Raw genomic sequence first — 23,845 nt, 5'->3', positions numbered from 1 at the left:
CAAATTCGTTCCACTAGAAAACCATAAATAACCACATGAACATGGCTTGCAAAGTGTGGTTGATGTAAAAGGAAGGTGGAAATAAATCACAAGGATCCACTCTTTGGTAAACAATGTACATTGCACCCAATTGCAGATTAGAACAAGTTCAGGCAAGCTACGATGGTCAAACAGATTGCTCTACAGAAATGTACAGTACATAACATTTAATTATATAATGTCTTTATTGGTGTGGGCTTGGATCGTTCCAGTGAAGCAGCAGGAGCAGTATAAGTGGAAGACACAAAGGCATTTTGAGATCATCCGTAAGAAGGCCACCCAGGCAGCAGAGGATGAAGTAAGCACTGTACAAAAGTAAACTTTCCAAAAAGAAAGTATATACCAACTGCAATTTGACCTACTGATGTGGAGATTTTAGAATACAGTGTGTGGAAAACTGTTCTCCACACTGGCAATATTAATCTGTGTGAACAACAAAATAAAGATCAGGAGATGGCCATTGATCCTTTCAACTTACTCAGATGACTGTGGTCCAAGCTGGATGAGTTGACCAGTAGTGCAGATATTGGTTCCTGGAACATGGAAGAATTTCATCTGGGTGCAGGCAGTGTATTGCAATGACTGTTGGAGGGTGAGAGGAGTCCAATGATAATATGGCTGCCAATTTAGTTGCGCAAAAGAGCATAGCATTGGTTGGTCTCTATGAACGCATAGAGCAATGGCTCTAGGTGATGTAATGGGGGCACATTTGAGCCTGTGCGTTGTATATCCTGGTCCTCCATAGGATACCTGGGCTCTGCCAAGGCCTGCTGTGGGCATGAGCTCTTGACCCATCTTACCATTAACTCTATAAAGATGAATCATCATGTTGGGGCACAAATCTTCTGCATGTTACTTCTATCATTCAGATAGAAACAAAGTGGTATGGATGTATGGCTCTATGAAAGGTCCCACAAAGGACTGGGACTGTATATTTGATTAATTGGATATCGTCCTGATCATTGAATCATTAAACAGCTCCAGAGCATGTGGCCCGGCTGGGGGCTTCAATTTAATATACAGAGAGAACCCTCCTCTTTAGGCAAAAATAGTACATACACTCTTTACTAATATCACTGAAGGGGAAAAGAGCCCAACTTCATGGAAGAGCGCAACGATAGTCCCTATCTTCAAAAGAGGAGACCGAGCCCAACCAAAGAGTTATCGGCCGATTGCCCTATTGGATTTGGTTGCTAAAATATTTGTGAAAATAGTACTAAAAGAACTAAGTTGGTGGGCGGACAAAAAGGGGATTCTGAGCCTCATGCAAAACGGTTTCCGCAAAGGGGCCGGTACATCAGCGAGTGACCTGGTCCTGCATGCTTTTATCTCAAACATAGGACGACTATTTGGGAAATCAATAAATATTGCTGTAATAGATCTTGAAGCAGCCTTGGACAACATAGACACAGAACATCTGTGGCACAAGTTGATTCATTGGAGTATTGATAGGAGGCTTCTCAGTATGATTAAACTTCTGTACACAGATAACACAATAAAAATAAGACTTGACAAGCAATACATCCAGAGCAATTCCGACCTTTAAAAGGAGTAAGACAAGGATGTGTATTTGCGCCATCATTATTCAACTTGTACCTTGCAGATTTATGCGAGGAAAGTAAATCCTGGAAATGTTATGTCCCCAAATGTGGTGACCTTAGGGCTAACATTATCGCCTATGCTGATGATTTAGTCCTGAAGGATGCCACTGTACTAGCTCCACGGAGACCTTTGGTGGGGGTGGAGAGATATTTACTGAAACGATTTTGAAAAGGAAAATGTGTGCGCTCTCCTTAATCCCCCTTATTGACTTCATACAAATTGAAAATCACACCCATAATGATATATGGATGCAAATTTGTGAAATTCAATAACAGATAATTGCTTGACATCCTAGACAGAAAGATCCGGAAAGCAGTTCTGGGATTTCCCAGATCAACTCCAATCAGTGCTCTGCGGCTGGAATTGGGAACATCATGATGGTGGGTTCAATTTGCTAAGCGAAGCTTGTCTCTGCTAGAAGCATTAAAACGGGTGGAAGGCTCTAGTCTGGGCAATTCCCTGTATGTGTGCCTGTGGAACAAAGACAAAGCCATACCCTTTTTAGAAAGCTTTCATAAGCGCTGTTATGAATTTTGAGAATATAATAGATATCACTGCTAATGACTCTGACTTTATTAAGAAAAAGAAAATCCTTAGGTGGGAAAGGTATACAGATATGAAGAATTTAGAGTGATTGAAGTTGTACAAAGATTGGTAGGTCTGTTAATGAAGGTGATTGGCCCCAAACTCAAAATACCAAAGGAGCTAAGAGGATGCCATGTGTGTGGCAAGGCCCCTTTGGAAACTTTGCAACATCTGGTTCTGGAATGCCCACATTTTGATATTGATAGAATCAGGATATTAGGGCCATGGGTAAATTCCATCCACACAGTAATTAATCCTGCATTTTGGGAGAGACTAATGAGAACAGAAAATCACAGTTTAATACTGGCCATAACAACAATTTTGGTGACAATACTTGCAAAATTGGAAATGGTGCTCGGGCAAGGGAAGTTTGACTGGCTGGATTGTTGGGAAGAGTAAAGATGGCAAATATTAGACTGTGGTACATTAGACATGTGTCGTCGAAGATTGACAAATTGACACAGATGAACGTGGAGTTGTAAACTGATCTTGGTAGGATGGATAGCGGCGAATCTGCTAACACAGAAATGCAAAGGTTGTTTTATTTGCTCTTTTTCCAAATTTTTGTTTTGTTAGTAGGAAACTCTATTTTAGGAATTGAACATGTCTTACTTTGGATGTTGTATTTTACGACGATCAGTGATAAAGTTCCATTGTAAACTAGAAAACACTGAATAAATATAAAAAAAATTAAAAATCAATGTCCCACAAGGAGGATGGGCCAAAAAGTAGTCGAGGAGGAGCCCGTACAGGAAAGTTACATATAAAAGAAAATTCTGTCATGAGGTAATGAATACCTCACTCAGTAAGGTGACACATATAGGGGAGTTGAAGTAATGGAGATCTTAAAACATAAGACACATTCTAGAAATGGGTTTGCTGTTTTAACAGTAAAACATTTCAAATGCAGCTTCATATTTTACCTAGACCATTAACAGCAGGCATAGCAGATAGGAGCCCAGATGATAAATGTTCCTTTTTCCCCCAACCAAATAAAACAATGCCTTCAATTCAAACCCGTCCCAGACCCAAAAAAGAATCATTCACTCAACAACCCCTAGAGCCCCTGATCCATATAACCGAAAGGAGGCATAACAGCATGGTATGTAGATAACCGACATGCAGACAATGTTACATGTAACAGCAGTTTATCAGTATTTACAAGGAGTAAGGGATTTAAAACGATAAAAATAACATACTGAACTCTTAACATCATCGGATAATGGTAGGGAACAAAGCCCCTGCATCATAATGGAGTGTTCACCAACCCATCACCCAACAGAAGAACAAGTTACTTACCAACTGGTAACTATCTTTCGACTGGATGTTCCTCCCACGTATTCCTCATCTATGATAGTGGTATTTCGCCAGCTTCGCTGCTTCAGAATTGTTTTGTTTGACATTGGGCGATGTGCACGAGGTTGTGGCATCGATACCCCTCGAGGGGCCGCCGTGGTGTGTCGACGTCACTCGCAGGACAAATAGCTTGTGCTGCGCCCGTTGGCTTCTGTTTTTTGTTAAATAAATTGAGGAACCATCCAGGGGTGCCCCAGACTGTAAGCTCTTCGCAAACGCAAGGTGTGAATCATGTAAATTGTACAGCGGGGTGGTTGGGAGGGGCAATGAGGAATACTTGGGAGGAACATCCAGTCAAAAGAATGTTACCCATTGGTAAGTTACGTTCTTTGAATGGATTGTGTCCTCCCACGTATCATCTATGATAAGACTCCCAAAGCATTAAGAATTCAGGAGGTGGGAGTACTATTTAGCTTCATCATGGATATGATAGGCTAGGTTATTTATAAAGTGCTTAATACACAGAGGTTTCTAAGTACGGACCCAGGGATCGAACCTGTGGTGCTCTGTGTCGTCTTGAAAGATGGTTTAACCTTAATAACTACCTTATCTTTATGAAAGATAGTAGAAGGAGGTTTGCATGAAAGAGCCTACAACTCACTTACCCTGCGGGCTGATGTTAATGCCACAAGAAGGGTAGTTTTCAATGTCAAGAGCCTTAATGTGCAGGAATGTAAAGGCTCAAATGCTATGCCTGTGAGAAACTTCAACACAAGATTTAAATCCCAGGCTAGGACAAGATGGAAAGCGCTGCCAAGTATCCTTTTATTGTACCAACCTGGAGCCCCAGATTGGCCAGATGTAATAGGAAGGATAGCACAATAGGAGTGCCACATTGAAAAGGATCCACATTCTTGTCCTTGCACTGGTTACTGAACGTATTCCAACAACACTGGTACAAGGATTTTGTCGCTGGACTTCTGGCCGAAAGCAAAATTTCCATTATGTCATCCGGGTGGTCCCAATCCTTATATCTCAGCCTCTAAGAAGCCAGAAGGCTGAGTGTCTTGACTTCTAGGATGGAGAACCAGACATTCTTCTTGCAAGAGAAGAGCCTCTTTTTGTGGAAGACGTATTGGAGGGCAGATGGACATGCCCAGAAGGTCCGGGTACCACGTCCTCCGGGCCCAATCCGGGGCAATTAGGATCATGGTCTTCCCAAACTTTCTCAACCTCCTTACTATATGAGGAATGACGGGGACTTGAGGAAATACGTACAGGAGTGGAAATTCCCAGTCCACTATGAACGCGTCCCCTAGAGCTCCTCTCTGAGGAAATTCCCTTGAGCAATACGCTTAGCACTTCCGATTCACCGCGTTCGCGAACAGATCCACTTGAGGGGTTCCCCAAAGGGTGAAGATCTCTTGAAGGACTTCCTGAGCTAGTTCCCACTGTGGGAGACTGTGCTCTGCTTGCTCAGAGCGTCCGCTGCTGTGTCCTGCTCTCTGGCTAGGTGAACGGTCGACAGAGATTCCTTCTTCTACTGCACAGAACCAGAGTTGCAGGGCCTCTCTGCACAGTGGTAGTGACCCTACGCCTCCTCTCTTGTTGAGGTACTACATGGCCACTGTGCTGTCCGCCATTATCAGGCCGTTCTTTCTCAGTAGAGTGGGCAGGAAGGCTTTCAGCGCTTGTCTGATCGCCCTTAGCTCTAAAAGGTTGTGTAGTTTGGACTCCGATGGAGAGCAACGACCGCTGATTGTCAGATCGTTGGTGTGGGCTCCCCACCCTGTGAGTGAGGCATCTGTCACTACCGTTATCTCCGGCCATGGCTGCCAAAACGATTCCCCCTTGAGAATAGTGTCCTTGCAGGCCCACCATAGATGGTCTTGAGCCACTCTGCTCGGCATTTGCAGAAGATCTGATATAGTCCCCAAAAAACTGGGACCATTGTGTCCTGAGGGCCCATTGAAATGATCTCATTCTCAATCTGGCTTCTGGCACCAGAAAAATGCAGGATGCCATGAGTCCGAGCAACCTCAGAAAATCGTAGGCCGGTAGACACTGGGCATTTTGGAATTTTGTTAACATCAGCAGAATGTGTTGAGCTCTCACCTCGGGAGGGGAGGCTTTCCCAGAGGAAATGTCCAAGACCGCTCCGATGAACTGGAGTCTTTGGAATGGTATCATATGGGACTTCTTGTAATTGAAGGAGATGCCCAGTCTGTGTAGGAAGTGGCAGGTGATCCTCCGATGTTCCTGGGGCTGTTTGTCATGATGCCTACCTCCAAGGAGCCAGACCAGGCCTAGCTACCCCAGAGGCAGACATCATGTCCCCGAGGGAAGTCTCAGCAGCCCCAAGTATGGGCCCTTTGGTCTCAGTCCTGGCGCCTTTGGCGCCAGGCTCATATTGGACAACAGTCCTGGCGCCATAGGCGCCAGGCTCATAAAAGATGACTTTGTGTTTAAAGGTGCTTGGTGTAAACTTACCTGATGCAGACCATGCTGCAACACCCGGGCCATCTAGAGGCCTGAATGGGACTACTTTATCTTTGGGGACTACTTAACCACATGGGTGTGGCCGGAGGAAGACTACATACCTGAGAGGAAGGATACATACCTGGAACTACTTTGAAGGCTATTTAAGTCACGCCCAAGCAGCAACTCACGCTTCGCGTTGTTCTGCATCTAGCAGCTGGACGCTCACCGTGTCTGCTCCTGCATCCTGACTTCTGCCACGCCCGCCAGCATCCTGGAACACCTGCAAAGGGAGAAGAGAAGAGAATAGGAGAAAGAAGAGTCCTTACCTGCTAAATCCGCATTCTGGGGACATTTCGCCGACGATCCTGAAAAGGAAGACATTCATTTTAAAAGCACATCGCATCGATCGCTGCAGCGCCACATTCCACTCACCTTTACTAGGCGCCTCCATGTTCATCAGCAACCATCTGGATCCGCAACCACATTTCAGCACCTAGGGAGAAAAAGACAAGAACAAAATTGAGCTAGGGAAGAGAATAAGAAAACCTTAATTTGCCATCATAAGACTTACCTGTTGGGTCATTCCCACTTCATTTCGGGTCGGTGCTGCATCCTGGCATTTCCAGACCCCGGCCCCTAAGGGGAAAAAGAGACATCAGCGTTAGTGAGCGAATGATAAGACATTACCTGAACGCTCATTAAAGACTTACCTGATATCTACTGGAACTGCACCTTTCACTTCGGGTCGGTGCCATATCTCTGGCATTTCCGAACCCCGGCCCCTATGGGGAAAAAGACACCAGCATTAGTGCATTCATGCAAGGACACTAAAGGAACCTCTCATCAAACAACTCACCTGAGTTTCCTTCGTCGGTTCCATTGCTCATCTCGGAATCTTTGTTCTGCACCTGAAATAGAGACAACGGACAATTATTATTTCGGGCTCATACTTATAAACAGAATTCTCACAGAACTTTACCGGGAAGGTCAAGCAAACTTGAACTCTCTACAATCCATGATCCAGTGAAGTAACTGGATTACAACGCGCCCCTGCATCAGAAGCAGGATGGAGAGCTCTTCCTTTCAGACCCTAAGGTGAGACTTCACGGGGAATTGCAGAAGGGTTTCGTGGAGGGTGAGAAGGGAGTGGGAGGCTTACACATTATCCCGCAGACTGTTAATACTCCCTTTTCACACACAGAAGGATATTTCTGCGAGTCAGACAAGCCAGATTTGAAGGTCCGGTCCAGTCCATCTTCCGAGTCCTGCGTTTCACCATAGAAGAGGCAACAGCACTCCAAACCAGGCCTGCGCCTCCGTGGGAGTCAGGTGAGCGTTACACTGTTCGGGTGAACAAGCCCCGATTAACCAATCGTCCAGGTATGGGTAGACATAAATCCCCCCCCCCTCTACTGAGACTTGCTGCCACTACCGCCTTCAGCTTGGTGAAAACCCTCGAGCGGAGGTCAGCAGGAATGGCAGAACTCGAAACTGATGAGAGCCACCAACCACAAACCTCAGGTACTTTCTGTGCTTGAGATTCATTGGCACATGAAAGTAAGCATCCTGAAGGTCCAATGATACCAACCAGTCTTGGAGTTGGAGAGCCTGAAGGATCTGAGAAAGTGTGACCATCTTGAACTTGTCCTTCCTGAGGAACTTGTTCAAGCTTCTTAACTCCAAGATGGGTCTTAGTCCTCTGTCCTTCTTGGGGATGAGAAAATAAGGGAAATACCAACCCTTGTTCCTCTCTGCTACAGGTACAAGTTCTATTGCATCTTTCTCTAGCAGGGTTAGCAGATCTTTTTTGAATTTTGACAGAGCTGGCTCCCGGTGGATGATCCCGAGGCCTCTTTAGAAAAGCAAGGCAGTAACCTTGGGAAACTGTTTCCAGTGCCCAAGCATCTGAAGTAATGCCCTGCCATTTGTTCAGATGCTGAGAGATCCTGCCTCCCACCGGGGTCTTGTGTTTTGAGTTTTAGAGGCGGCTGCAGCAGCTGCTGAGGGCAAATATGCCGCTGCTGAGGCTTATTTAGCAGTCTTTCCTCGTCCACCACGAGGGAACTTTCGTTGTCCTTTCTGTACAGCCTGTCCTTTTCCTCTACCAAAGGAGGAGTAGTAACAAAAAAAACGACCTCTACAGGAAGATGAGCCCGAATAAGGTTGCTGAGGTTGCCGAATGGAGGCGCTAAGGGACTTAGCCGCTGCCCTGGAGGTCTGCAGCTTCTCCAAGCTTTCGTCCGCCTTGCTGCCGAACAACCTCGAGCCAACGAAAGACATGTTGAGAAGCCTGGCCTGCACGTCTGGTGCAAACCCTGTCTTTCTCAACCACACAAATCTGTGCATTACCATGCTTGCAGCCATGGATCTGCTAATGCCGTCAGCAGTATCCAGCCCTGCTTGGAGAAACTCCTGCATCGCCTTCTTGCCATCCTTAATTATATTCAGACAGCCTTCCCTTTCTTTTGCCTTCTGGAATATGTTCAGCCGCCCCTTTAATACAGTCCCACAGGGTATGGGTAAACCTGGCTAGGGTACAGACGACATTCGTGGACTTTAGGGCCATACTGCCCGAGGTAAACACCTTGCGGGTCCAAACGTCCACTTTTTTATCGAGGGCTTTGAAGGAACCGTTGAAGGCGTCTACAGTTTCTTCGATAAAGGTTGTTTTGACTTCAGCGTCAAAGCTATCTGCGCTTATGGCATCGATGAAGTCGTAACGTTTTAAGGTTTTTCAACTGATCCAGGGATCGACTCGATTCCCGGGACGAAGTCTTCAACTTCTTGTTGTCGGGTCGAGAATGTCGAGACTCTAACTTACTACTTGCCGAAGTAGTTCTTGACCTGCCTGCATCGTCCAAGGGAGCGACCGGGGTCTGACTTTCGCGAGGCTCCTTTGAGGGGGGTCGAGGCCGCGTTCTCAAAGATTTGCATCTTTTCCACCCTGAAAGCATTCCACTTGCTGCGGGAATCCGACCTAGTCGGGCATCGTGTTCCCTCAGTGGAGGTGTCCAATGATGAAGAGGGAGAACTTTGACGTCTCTTCTTCGACTTCTTAGAAGAAGTCGAAGAATGTCTTCACCGACTCCTCGATCGAGACTTCTTCGTGTGTTTATGCCAAGTGGAGACTTTGGACTCCCCGGTCTTATTGTATTTCTTCGAGGAGCCCTTCGAAGCATCCCGCCCCACCGATTTACCTTTTCGTTCGCGAAGAGCTTTTTCAGTCATATACTGACAGGAGCCGCAGTCGTCGACTCAATGGTCTTTACACAGACACCAAAGGCAAACGCGGTGCAGGTCTGTGATGGACATTTTTGCCCCACAGTCATAACACTTTTTGAAACCCGATTTAGGGGTCGAATGAGTAGAAGACATTTTTTCTCGAGGAAAAAGCAAAGCGTGCAGTTGTTCTCAAAGCAAAGCCTGGAAAAACAAACTGAAGCCAACGTGCACAGCACAAGCTATTTGTACTACGAGTGACGTTGACAAGCCACAGCGGCCCTCAGGGGACATCGACGCCACAACCTCGTGCACAGCGCTCTGCCGGAAAAGAAATTCCAAAGCAGCGAAGCTGGCGAAATACGACTATCATAGCTGAGGAATACGTGGGAGGGCACAAGCCATTCGAAGGAAGTTTACGGAAGGAAACATTTTGTGCTTAGTACTAAATACAGCTGGGAGCAACTCTCTGTATGTCTTTTATAATATTACAAAAATATATTTCTCTTAACCATGTATCAGTTGAAGGCAATGGCTCATGTCTCCAAGACATAGCTATACAGTGCTTTGCTTGGCATCCCTGCAAATCTCAGACAAGGACCACAACGTGGCCATATATCCCAAAACCCCTGCAATTCGGTCCAACACCAGCTGTTTCCCCAATAGGTTAATAATCAAAATCATCTTTCCAGAAGGACGGTACTGCAAAAGCGAGGCTTATGAAGCATTGCACCAATGGCAAGTACTCAGGACTTCCAGGAAAATATTGTGCAAAGTGATCGTGATGTAAGAGGTTCTATGTATGTATTTGAAGCCTGCTAGTTCATACCTGTAGTTCATACACACCCCTTTGGTTTGTTTGCAGATTTGGTCCAAGAAGTGTCAGGAATGGAGATTGTGAGATAACACCCTCCACCCCCCAAATGGGTCTTGGCAAGCTCTGTATGTGGTTTTGATTCAGAAGGTACAGTCCAATACAACCAGGAAAGCAACCGCATAGCTCCCTGAATTGCTAGGCAGGTGGAGAACATGTAAACTGGGTTTGTGATGGCAAGCTATGGGATAGTCGCAAGAGTATGCCTTAATCTAGATTAGACTACAAAATCTAGTAAGGAGATACTACCCTGTGTCTTAAACTCCTCTAGTAAGATGAAGTCAGCATTAATGAAAAAAGATTACCAGCAATGGTTATGCCCAACATTAACAAATACATTGAATAGTTTTTCGTGTATCAGTGAAAGTCCGGGGACCTTTTGGATATAAAACATCAGACAGTAAGGGACATTTAGTTTCTTTATCCTCACAAATTGCTACCATGCCCTAATCATAAGAAGGATCACATTGATACTTCTAGAAATCTGTAAGGGGCATCCCTGGCATCAGTGAACATAGTTAGGAGCTGCTAAAGCATTCTGAATCGCACATGTAGATGATCAGATTTGGGATTAAATCGTTGTGAAACAAGCATGAGCTACCCAGTAATACAATTCTAGTAATGGAACTGCCAACATGCACTCTGCCTAAGGCTTTACCTATACACTCCCATTTGGCACGCAGTTGCTGGGCAGCCCTCATAAACGACATCAGAATAGACCTAAGGTGATTAAAAAAAACTTTCAGGCACTATATGGGCACATTAATGAACAAGTACAGAAACTATAGAGCTATCATTTTTAAGAAGTACATTCTACCAATTATCGATGGCGCCCGTTTAACACAGGTCTCCACCTGCTCATCAAGCCGGTCTAGTGACCTTTGGTTATTTGGGAGGGGAGTATGGATCAGAGAATGACCTCCGAGATACAAACACCTAAATAGCGTACACTGTCTGGCTGTCAAAGAAGCGGTGGGTAAAGGAAAGCCTCACAATAATTACCAACCTAGATAGAAGCCCATACTCGAGTTTAGCCAGATTTGGCAAATAAGGTGCCGCTGCGTCACAAAGAAAAAAAAAAAAGTATAGCATATCACATGCATGTAGAGAGAAATAGTTTGCAGGAAGGAATAAAAAGTCCATTCTATAAGCGGTATTACCTCAGAACTACTGCCAGTGGTTTGATCACTATTGCAAAGAGCATGGAAAGGGAACATCCCTGCACAGTTCCTCACTCCAATACAAATGGGCTAGACATCAGCCATACGTGAGACATGGGAACTTGGATCAAGTATAATAAATTAGCACTGACACACAGCCTTTGCATAACTTAAAACAAAAAAGACCACTTCAATGAGTAAAATGCTTTTTCGGCATCAAGAAAATGTACAGCCACAGAAAAATGAGGCTCATATTAATGCTGACCAAGAGAAAGCACACAAGTTGTAAGGATAAACTCGTCCCCAGCCAAGAGAACCAGTCTTCATTAAGGAACAGTCTAACTGGCCATAACTTTACCCAGGATTTTATTGTCCACGTTAATGATATTGGATGGCATGATCTACATGTAGATGGCAGTTTCAGCAAGAGCTTCATCAAAGCCTCACACACAGTTTTGGAAAGACGCCCGGTTTCAACAGATTTGTTATACATATGGAGGAGGTGTTGAGATGGATTTCTAAACTCTGACCTGGTGGAAAGAAGTTTAGGAGGCAACCCTAGTTTAGTGGAACTGGGGAAACTTCTGGACAAACCAGACCAATCTACGGCTGGTTGGCAGGCAGTCAAGACTATGTCTCAGGAGGGGTGAGATGATGAACAATCCGTTCCTATTCCTAGAAGAGTATCTATTCTTGCAGATAGAGTGACTTTCAGAATTTGGGAATAGCTGGAGAGCGCAGGCTATCCCAGCTAAGAGGAGTGTCTTTTGAGGGACACTTGTGTGTAAAAGGGATGGATGTGCCAGGGGGCCACCTGAAAGTTAGGAAAGTACTCACTGACCCTCGACACAGTCCAGACCAAAGCTTTGGCAGTCTAACCCACTTCGCTCGTAAGTGTTAACCCTGCAGTTTTAGGACGCTCGGTCTCTCTGCAGCTGCAGGATGGGACAATCATCCATGGAGGGACAGTAGCCATTATTCAGCTCTCGAAGAAAGGAGAAGGATAGTTCTGGTGCGCGGGGCGTGGCTAACTAGCCATGGTGTAGGACGCCTTTCCGTGGAGGCTCCTCACGATCCGAAAAAAACGATCCTTTCAACATCATGCTGACTGTAATTTGAAAACCCTGAAACTGAAAGCCAGGACGTCGGAAGAGGTGCTGCATGTAAATTGAGGGCTGCGAGGCTGAATTGATTGAGGAACGTGAGTAAATCAGAACTTTGTTACAACAGAGATCAAGAACAAAGGATACAAAATGGCGGACCCGGGCTCTGATGGAATCGCTGAATGTATGGCAGAGAAGTGAAGCTCGGCCCGGTTCTACAGAACAGTACAAGACGCCCCTTTCCTACATAAAGGACGTGGACCGCACAGATGCTGAGCTGCGAATGATGCGGGAGAAAAAAAATATATATAAAAAAAAGAAAAAAAGGGAGCGGTGAACTGATGCAGCGACATCCAAATAAATAAAATGCGGTGCAGTGAAACAGCTGGGACGCACTGCGGAGAACGGAGACCCGGCCGGGGAGGCATTGTGTACGTGCAGACCCCCGCTAACTGAAGTGACGGTGTACAGACTCCGGCGCCGTAACATTGAGAGCGGCCGGGGCACTCGAGTAGTGGAGCCCTCGGGACTGAATACCTTGAAGAGGAAGCAGCATTTCAGTCACCAGCAAAATAGGGCCCTTAAATGCAGTGTGTCCGGAATGCAGTGTTCGGCTGAGAAGCATCGTGAATCAGCCGCACCGCTCTTAGAGATACAGACACCCGTGGGGGACATATTGGGCAGACAGCAGGATGGCTGCACAGTAGACAGTATGCGTGCCGACTCAGATGTAATATCCATTGCCGTGACATCGGACACCTGCCGCATGAACTCAGATAAGGGGAGCCGTAGACGGCACGCTAAAATGGAGCTAATGAGATAACGTGGCAGTAACAGGGAACGAGCCACGAGGAATACAGCAGCCCAGGAGAGTGCGCAGACACGGGGTACACGGAACGCATGCATTTATAAGACACGGCCCGGGCTACAAACAGCTGAGCAACAAGGACGAAAATTCAGTCAGCACAGAAAGTGCTGCTGGTTGAGCCATGGGAAACCCACAACACAAATGCTGGGGAAGCCTGGGTGCAAATGAGGTGCCCACAGAAACTAGCTGGACAGTGCACACCCATCGTTGTCAACAGTCAGTGGAGAAGGAGACAGCCCCCAGCCTGGACAGTAGGCATATAGGGGGAGCAGAGAAGAGTGCCCAGTGCCGAGCTCTACCACTGCTACCTAAGTGCTAAGGGCAACGATGACTTTGCGGAGCCTAGGGCCAACACACGCCAGGGCAGGCTCGCACCCGAATACATTTGTTTGCACCGGATGGTGGGCCCTCGGTGCTGCAGTGACTTGGACGGGAAGTCATGGCGGACTAACTCGCCCTAGAACAACTACGTGGGAGGACACAGCCCACTCCAGGAACTGAGCAGGCCGCATAAGAGATCCCTGGGTGCTGCTTGACGGGGTCCGAGCACCAGAAGTAGCATAGTCTGGCGAGAGCCAAGACCTCGGGTGGCTGGACACCCATAAGCGACCCTGAAACACTGAGATGTCCACCAAACTGCCCTGAGCGAAGGGCAAGCAACCCACGCTTGAAGTGTATGCCAGAGCATCACCAGGTGCAGAAGAGACTAAGGGCAGAGACAAAACCCCCTCTGGGAGTGCGGATACTGCGGGCAGAGATCAGGAGATCCTCGCTGCAATAGCCGACTTAAAAGTGGCTTGGGAAACCAAACTACGATTGGCCATAACCGAGCTGAAAGCCGCATTAGAGCCCAAAGTTGGGGCAGTGCAAGAAGAAGTAAACCTCCTCTGGCAAGATGTAAGAGCGCTAGCGGAACGCACAGGAGATCTGGAAAAAGAGGTGGCACCGAACACAGCGGTATGCGCAGCTCACAAATCTGAACTTCATGCCTTAGTGCAACTTGGAAAGCAGGGTGGAGGAAGCGGAGGGACGCGCCCGAAGAAATAACATACGCATCGTCGGACTGCCTGAAGGAGCTGCAGGCCCTAACCCCACGGAATATATTGAATCAATGTTGCTGCAGGAGATAACTGGGGGAGTTCTGTCCCAGGGGTTTGCCGTGGAAAGGATGCATAGGGCCTTGAGGAGGCCACCACCGAGAACTCCCCCCAGACCAATGATAGCTAAGATCCTGAATTACTGTGACCGAGAGAGGATCCTTGAACACTTCCGAAAGGGCGGAACGATACAAAGGGCATCAGCACATATAACGGCATACCCGGATTACACCCTGCAGGTGCAACGCCGACGCATGAACTTTGGGACCCTGAAAAGGAGGCTGCATGAAGAAGGACACAAATACATGCTGCTATACCCGGCGAAACTGAAGGTGTTCCACAAGAGCAGAACTTTGATTTTTGAAACCCCGGAAGCTGCCATGGAGTGGCTTGATGAGCAGAGCTGCCCCCAAGAGTTGGGCAACCAGAAGGAAGACGGCGAAGATAAGTAACATGCAGCGGCGGCAAATAGCGTTGCAGCGTAAGACATTGGGACTTGTATATAGTAATGGATGTAGCCTGTTAGAGGTGTGTGAACAGGGCGGAATATAAATGTATGATCCGCGAGCATGCAGAACTTAGTCAATGGCATAGGAGCCTAACGGAACCAGTCCTCGTACCCCGCAGAGAATAGATTAGTTAGGTCACCAGCAGACCGGTGACACCCTGCCAGGTTTTGCATTCGGTATCCCGAAGCCAGACCAAAAGCAGAGGAGCCTGAGATCCAGGGATGGAGCTGGGCACTTGTTGGGGTTGGGTTGGGTGGGGGGGAGGGAAGGGGTGGTGTGCAGTGTTGGAAGTTGGGAAAGGGAAGGGGGGAGGGGAGTTGGGTTGGGGGGTTTATTGTTGGGAGTGGGAGGTAAACGAGCCCAATCAGGTGTCAAATCAGGTGGGAGGGAAGTACTGGGAAGGGACAATCATTAGATGGCGTCGGGTACCCTGAGGTTAGTGACCTGGAACGTGAGGGGCCTTAACAGTTACTTGAAACGCAATAAAGTAATGATGTACCTTAGAAGGTTGAAGATTGACATGGAACTATTGCAGGAAATCCACCTGACTAGGGAGAAGCTGGAGGTGGTCCAGAGGAAGTGGAGAGGGTGTACCACGGGAGCCACATACTCAGCCTACGCGAGGGGGGTTATCACATGGGTGGCACCGCACATGCCATTTCAACTGCTTCAGACCTCAATAGACCCAGAAGGCAGAATGAGTGATGAGGGGGATGCTGGAAAACAGGGAAGTGAGCATTATCAACCTATATGCCCCTAACCAGGATACGGCAGCCTACTTTAGGACTCTATATAGCAAAATTGGCCCTCTATTGGGCGGCACGATCTTATGGGGTGGGGATTTTAACTGTACATTAAATCCTAAAATGAAAAGATCAGACAGTAAACCAGACAGACCCACCCCAGCTGCGAAGGCTCTGCGGGCCTTGCTGGGGAACATGGGACTCGAAGATGTCTGGAGACAGTTACACCCAACAGATAGACAGTATTCACACCACGCAGCTCCACACAACTTGCACACGAGGTTGGACTACATCTTTGTTGCCTCGGAGCTGGTGGGAGAGATGGTGGGTGCGGAATATAAAGCTAGATTGCTATCGGACCACTCCCCCTTGGTCCTGGATTGGCGACACCAGCCCCCCAGAGCGAGAATCCCAACGTGGAAGCTTAGAACTGAGGCCCTGCAAGACTCGGCATTCCGGGAGGACTTGAGGGAGGCGATCACCGAGTATTTTGATATTAACACGGGAAGTGTCCAATCGGAGGGAACCTTGTGGGAGGCGTTTAAAGTAGTAATACGAGGAGCGGCTATTTCAAAAACTAGAGGGCTCCAGGGAGGTGTGTAGCGGGAGTTGCGGGAAACAGAGAAGCTGGAAGATATAATGCGTAAGGGGGGCACCTCACAGGAGGACGCGGACAGGATAAAGCTGTTGCACCAGGCTAGCGGTGAGCACTGGGATAGATTGTGCAAACTGAGCTACAAGAAGTACGTTGAGAGGCAACACGCGAGTGGAGACAAGCCGGGCAAGCTGCTGGCATGGTTATATAAAAATGAAACGCCTCGGCCAGCGATCAGGGTAATCAAAGGAGACGAGGGCCAGAGCTGGGACACCCAAGAGGGAGTCAATGAGGGGTTCCTTAGATATTATAAACGTCTTTGCGAAGACGTAGGGGAAGGGATGGCTCATAATATTAAAGAAACACTAGAGGACATAGGCCTGCCCAAATTAGATGACCGGGAACGCAAGGAACTAGACGCCCCAATCACGCTAGAAGAACTGGAGGTAGTGGTTCAGCACCTGCCAGGGCCAGATGGGCTCCCCAGTTTATTCTATAAAACTTATAAACAGGAGGTGCTCCCCCCGCTGTTGGCCATGCTAAACAAGGCATTTGAGCATGGCAGACTGCCCGAGTCCCTACGAGAGGCAGTGATCATCCCTCTTTTAAAACCGGGTAAGCCGGTTAGAGTGTGGATCATACAGACCCCTATCACTGCTTAATCAGGATAGCAAAATCCTCACAGCAGCGCTAGCGAACAGGCTTAAGCGAGTCATTGGCAAATTGATACATCCTGACCAAGCAGGTTACGTACCCGGTAGGAACATAACCGACAATCACAGGAGACTCCACCACATTATTGATCAAATGGAGCAGGACCCCGGCGAACTAGCAAACGTTTTACTGGATGCCATTAAGGCCTTCGACTCGGTGAGATGGACTTGGCTGATGGCGACTCTGCGAGAATATGGGATGAGGCCAGGATATCTGAGATGAGTTCAAATGTTTTTACAGTTCCCCAATTACGAGGGTCAAAACGGGCGCCACTGTCTCGGACAAATGGCAACTCAGCCTGGGCACTAGACAGGGCTGCCCCTGTTCGCTCATGCTGTATATCCTTGCATTGGAGCCGCTGGCAATCTGCCTCAGACAACAATACAGGAAAGATAGGGATTTGCACTGCGAAGGGTTCGCACCTCATATCATTGTACGCCGATGATATACTCTTATATCTCTGCTTCCTAGAAGAAAATGTACAATTCGTCCTGGAGGTGATGGAACATTATGCCACCCTCTCGGGCATAGCAGTTAACCCCAAGAAATCGAACATATTCCCCCTGGGGAGGTACAGACACACCGGGCCTGCGAACCTATCGGTCTTGCTGATAGCCTGGCAGACCAAGACGTTCCCGTTTTTAGGAATCAACATATATCACTCAACGGAACAGGAACACAAACATAATACAGTAAAGGCGGTTGATGGCATTAAGAAAAGCATGGGGTTTTGGTCCAGACTGCCTTTGGCTATGATGGGTAGAGCGGCCCTGATTAAGACGGTAGTCCTTCCCAGACTGCTGCACTTTTTCGCGAACATCCCGTTCGCGATCCCTAAACGCTTTTTTGTTAAACTTCACAGTCTGTGTAGGGGCTTTTTGTGGCACAACTCCGGGAATAGTGTGGCCTTGTGGAAACTACAAAACTCGTGTGACAAGAGGGGGCATAAACCTGCCGAATTTTGAGTTATATTACTTGGCGGGACAGCTACAATACGTGACCAGGTGGTTATCCGAACAAGAAACGGCAGAAGCCAGGCTATTGTGTAAAGACCCTGCCCCCTTCTTCCTTAAGGAGACAGTGTGGCTGCCTAAACCAAAAGTGCTGGGAATGGTGGGATTGCTGGTGCGAGGCTGGCAAATGTGGCGCAGGGCATGGCAAATAGTGGGAATTCCATCCCCATTCTCCCTGCAGATACCACTTGTGGCACTATGTGGGGAGGATTCCCAAATGATGAAAAGGATCTGTAAATATTGGGAACCGATGGGCCTGGCAAGCCTCTGAGATATATGGCAAGAAGGGGTAGCACTGGACTTCCAGGGACTAGTGGATGACACCAGGGTGCATAAAGGCCAACATATTACTTATACTATAATCACCAAATGGGTGCGAGAAAGTTGGCGGGAGGCACTGCTTACGGAACAACCTGATGCAACCATCGAGACAATGTATGATATTTTGGAGGGTGGGCATGAGATATCACGTCTATACGAGCTACTGGGGACCAGGGAGGGCAAAGAGCTGCTCCAACTGAGGCGAGACTGGGAGGACGAGGTGGGAGAACCCATGCTGGATGGGCAATGGGACAGAACCCAAAGGCTTCACCAGAAGGTGTCCCGAAAGGCGAGGCTTCAGCAAATTCAATTGTATGTCACTCACAGGGCATACATGACCCCCAGCAAGATAGCCAAGTTTGGAGGATCGACAGCACAGAAATGCCCACAGTGCGGGGAGGAGGGAGCAGGGATGCTACATATGTTTTGGGCCTCTCCGGAGGTGGGGAGGTTTTGGACGGAACTGAAGGCTCGCCTCGCTGAAAAAGGAATTACTTTTGAGGTAGAGTCAGCTTGGGCATGCATGCTGGGGAGCTTTTTAGTAAACCACATAACCTGAAGCACATTAGTAAAATGAAAGACCTGGCCTACATTCTGGCCAAACGGAGAATTGCTATGGGCTGGAAGGCAGCCCAACGGCCCAGAATTGAGACATGGTGGGCGGATCTGTTGAAAGCATAAAGCAGAAGCATAAACGGCCACTTGGTATGAAGCAGTCAGCATGGGGGGAGGAAGAGGTGGGACCCCTGATAGCATGGAGACAATTGGTGGCCTCAATGATTCGACCCTCCCAGGCCGACCACAGTGAAGATGATACAGAAGAGATAACTGCAGTAGACACGCTTGAAGACAAGTAGGATAATGACACGGAAACAGGGGCTCGAGTTAAGGGGTGGGGAGGCGGATGGACCGAAATGTTTAATTTGTAATACTATGTAAGTATATTTGCGAATGTCCTTAAAGTCTGTAATGTTGGGAGTTTGTGTTTGAAAAACAATAAAAAAATGTATAAAAAAAAAGGATGGTTCCGGTGCAGCACGTCTCAAGACACAGTAGGAAAGAACTGCAGGCACTTTCAGCAATGGTCACCACAGTGGGGCTACGCAGGAACCGCAAATGCTGGCGGCTTGCGCACTCTCGCAAATCGCAACCCAGAGGAGCTAGGACAACAAGTTTTGGTGGTTGAGGGCCCAGGACCACAAGCTAGCGATTCCCAGGGTCTCGAGTCTCCACTCGGGATGGCAGCGTTCCTCTGCGATACCCTGGGTTTGAGCTGGTCAGTTCACGGGACGGCCCAGGGACACTTCCGGAGAGGCTCTTTGCGAGGGTAAGTAGGAGATGCCGAGAGTAGTTGTTGCCACTACTACAAAAGGGCGAATCGCCCTTGCAGGTATTCTTGGTTTGATGAAGAAACAGGGTTCCGACGGGACAACAGCGAGTCAGGGTGCCAAACCTTCCAAGCAAGCGAGTCGGCTTTCTTGTTAAGGATACTTGGCTCCTTACGAGGTTCGGTGTGAAACTCAGTAGATCGACCTGGAATGTGTGCAGAGCCCCTTTTCTTATCCAAGATTCGTTTGCGCTCAAATCTCAGATAGCCAATTGAAGATCTGCTCTCTTGCATGCATGCCCGACATGGGCCAATAGTGGCCCACACTGGTTTCAGTCATTCATGGCTACCAGACATACTGGCACCAGTAGTGTGGATTGGGACCAGGCAGTCCCAACTGTCTTCCTGGGCACTAGCACAAGTGCAATGCAGGAGCCCGTGAAATATGCAGTTTTCACGGCAGGCTTTATGACCAAATAAGGAATACCGGGTCTCTCGACCTGTGGGAAGGCAAAGAAACAAAATGGCCAAAGGACAGAACAAAAGACTTACTTTGTTGCACGGCCATTTTCGCCACTGGCCACAGTCTTGGGCCAAACGCAGTAAACGCGGTATGGTCCATAAAAACGAAGTAAAAATACTTTATAAGTAAACTGTTGTCACCAGTTCGTCCTAGGCACATTTGTACAACCACCAGAAAATCCTTAGAGGGTGGCTAAAAAGGCAACAAAGTCAAAGACTAATGGAAACAGTTTCCCAGTACTAACAGCATGAAGGACGTGTCCGTTTCCTAATAACAAATGAGCAAAACCCCAGAGGATTGCAGCTGAAGGCTGTGCTCCCCTGGAAAAAGTCAGGTTATGTAAGGAACAAGTTACTTACCTGTAACTGTTGTTCTCCAGCATGGGTCTGGCATGGATTCACATGCTCATGAATATTCCCCGTCGTCAGGCTGGGAATCCTCGGTAAAGAAAAAACCAGTATCAGTTTCGTTTCTGATCTGTCTTTCGTAGTAATAACCAATCACTGGTCTCTGCGTCATACTGACCACAGCCAATGACTGCCCTCTACCTAAGCACCGCCTCTGGCAGCCATCTTCAGATTTGGAAGCACGTGAAGTGGCAGTATGACCAAGTGAAGAGCCGCAGAGGGGTAGGCGGGAGGGTTCGCATGTGAATCCATGCCAGACCCATGCTGGAGAACAACAGTTACAGGTAAGTAACTTGTTCCTTCTCCAGCATGGGGTCTGGCATGGATTCACATGCTCATGAATAAAGAATACATAGCAGTACACACATGCACAACCACGGGAGGTGGCAAAGGCTCAACATTAAGCATCACATAAACTCAACATTAAGCATCTTACCTCCTCACCAGGCTCACCTCAGGCGAACAGGTTGCGCAGCACTGCTTGGCAGACCCTGGACTCCTCCCTGGAATCCCGGTCGACGCAGTAGAATTTCGTGAAGGTGTGCGTCGACCTCCACGTAGCAGCCCTGCATATGTCCAGCAGGGGCACACCAGATAGGAACGCCGTGGTAGCTGCGATCGCTCTGGTGGAATGGGCTCTCGGACGGCCAGGCAGCGGTCGGTTTGCCAACCGATGACAGTACATGATACAGCCGGAGAGCCATCTGGAAATGGAAGCCTTCGAGAGAGCCTTCCCCTGATTGACAGGTCCAAAGTTCACAAAGAGTTGTGACGTCTTCCGAAAACACTTCGTGCGGTCTACGTAGAACTTCAGCGCTCTAGCCACATCCAGCGAGTGCAAAGTCCTCTCAGCCGGCGACGAAGGCGACGGGAAGAACACAGGCAACACCAAGGGTTCGTTGAGATGGAAGTCCGACGGCACCTTGGGCATGAAGGAGGGGTGAGTCCTGAGCACTACCCTCGAGTCGTGGAAAGTCAAGTACGGGGCCTTGCAGGAAAGGGCCTGGATCTCTCCCACTCGTCGTGCGGAGGTGATGGCCACAAGAAAAGCTGTTTTCCACGATAGAAACTTCAACGGGGCCGAGTGCAGAGGCTCGAACGGAGGTCCCATGAGCTTGGTCAGCACCACGTTGAGCTCCCACGCCGGGGCCGGAGCCTTCACCGGCGGGAACGATCTGAACAGTCCCTTCATGAACTCTTTCACCAGACGATGAGACCACAAGGACGTCCGCCCCGTGGTTCTGGTGTATCGGGAGATCGCAGCAAGATGAATCTTGATGGACGCGTGTGCCAGACCAGCTTTGGCCAGCGTCAGCAGGTACGGCAGTACTTGGGGAGCCGTAATCCGTAGAGGGTTAATCTTCTGTGCGTGGCACCAGACAGAGAACCTCTTCCATTTGTGTCCGTAGCATTTAAGAGTCGAGGACGCCCTGGCCTTTGCAAGAACCTCTCTGCAATCGGCCGGTATGTCGTATCCTCCAAACTCTAGCGCTGCAGGAGCCAGGCCTGCAAGTTCAGCGACTTCGGGTCGTGGTGGAGGATGGCGCCTCCTTCCCTGGAGAGTAGATCCGCGTCCGCCGGCAGCTTGATCGGCGGGGACGCTGACAAGTCCAGAAGGTCCGGGAACCATATCTGCCTCGGCCACGCAGGTGCGACGAGGATCATCCTGCACCGTGACCTCTTGAGCTGGTTGACGAGCCGGATTAGCAGAGGCAAGGGAGGGAACGCGTAGAGGAACAGGCCCTCCCAGGGGAACGAGAAAGCATCGCCCATGCTCCTCGTCTGGGGAAACCTGCTGGCCCTTGGTGTTCGTTGCCGTCGCGAACAGGTCGATCTGGGGTGTGCCCCACCGTCGGAAGAGGCGATCCACCAGATCCCGCAGTAGTTCCCACTCGTGGCACAAGCGCAGCTAACTGCTGAGTGAGTCGGCGATGGTGTTTTTTATCCCTGCCAGATGAAACGGTACCAGAAAAATCCCTTGGGCGACGGCCCAATGCCACAGGTCCTGCGCCTCCTTGGACAGCGCTGGGGACCTGGTTCCGCCCTGTTTCCTGATGTAAAACATGGTGGTGGTGTTGTCGGTGAAGATCCTCACCACCTTGCCCTTGAGGGACGGAAGGAAGGACCTGAGGGCCCAAAACACTGCACGGAGCTCCAGGACGTTGATATGCAGGGACTTCTCCGTCGGGAGCCAGAGTCCCCTTGCGTGCAGATTTTCGGTGTGCGCTCCCCACCCTTCCAGGGAGGCATCCGTGGTCACAGTCTCCTGGTGGGCTGGGGTCTGGAAGTCCATGCCCGCCGTCAGATGCGCGCGGGTGCCCCACCACCGTATCGCTCGTCGGAAACTCTCGTCGAGCTTGATCCTTTCCTCGAAGCTGCCCGTCGTCTGGATCCAGCGCGCATCCAGGAATTCTTGCAACGGGCGCATCCGGAGCCTGCACATGGGAATGAGGTAGATGCGGGAAGACATCATCCCGAGGAGGGACTTGATGGACCTCACCTTGGCCGCGTCTGCCACCAACATCCGTTGCACCTTGCCCAAGATGGTCCTGGTCCTCTCCTCCGACGGGGAGGCCAGAAGGGACACTGTGTCAAGCCTCGCTCCCAGAAACAGTGCGACTTGCGCGGGCACCAGGTGGGATTTGGCGTAGTTCACGGAGAATCCCAGGTCCGTGAGGAGTTGGACGGTCCTTGCCGTGTGGACCACGGCGAGCTCCCTCGTCTTGGCGCGGATGAGCCAGTCGTCCAGGTAGGGGTAGACGTGAATCCCCTCGCGGCGCAGCTGCGCCGCCACCGGTGCGAGGCACTTGGTGAATACCCTGGGTGCCGACCGTAGTCCGAAGGGGAGGGCTTTGAACTGGTAATGACGCCCTTGGACCACGAATCTGAGGAATTTTCGGTGCCCCTTTAGGATGGGAATGTGGAAGTAGGCATCCTCCAAATCCAACGACGATAGGAAGTCTCCTTCCTCCAGCTGACCCAGGACGTGCTGGAGGGTGACCATCCGGAACTTCTGCGCCTTGATGAACTTGTTCAGACGTCGCAGGTCTAGGATGGGGCGCCATCCTCCCGTCTTCTTCTTCACGAGGAGTATCGCGAGTAGACTCCGGAGCCCCGAAGCCTCTTTGGGACGAGTTCGATGGCGCCCTTTCTGAGCATCGCCTTTACCTCCAGGAGAAGTTGAGGGACGTGAAGTTCTTTCCTGGCCACGGGGGGGACGCGCGGGCACCTTCTTTGAAACTCGAGCGCGTGGCCCCGGGCCAGGGCGTCCAGCACCCAACGGTCGGTGGAGATGGACTCCCACACGCTGACGAAGCCCGCCAGCCGGCCTCCCACCGGGGTGCTTCGGTGGGGGCCCGACCCCACGGC

General features: G+C 49.3%; 1 long non-coding RNA gene across 6 annotated transcripts in view; it reads right to left on the bottom strand.

The window, feature by feature from the left end:
- LOC138580471 (uncharacterized) overlaps positions 1-23,845 on the bottom strand; it is a 940,189-nt gene that overhangs the window by 3,212 nt on the left and 913,132 nt on the right. The gene's annotated exons all lie outside the window — the stretch shown is intronic.

Source organism: Ambystoma mexicanum, chromosome 3p (genome assembly GCF_040938575.1).
Source record: "Ambystoma mexicanum isolate Mex_15411 chromosome 3p, UKY_AmexF1_1, whole genome shotgun sequence".
In the NCBI taxonomy this organism is placed as follows: domain Eukaryota; kingdom Metazoa; phylum Chordata; class Amphibia; order Caudata; family Ambystomatidae; genus Ambystoma; species Ambystoma mexicanum.
Note: the sequence above shows the minus strand (reverse complement) of the source record. Positions and strands in the feature narration are given on the sequence as shown.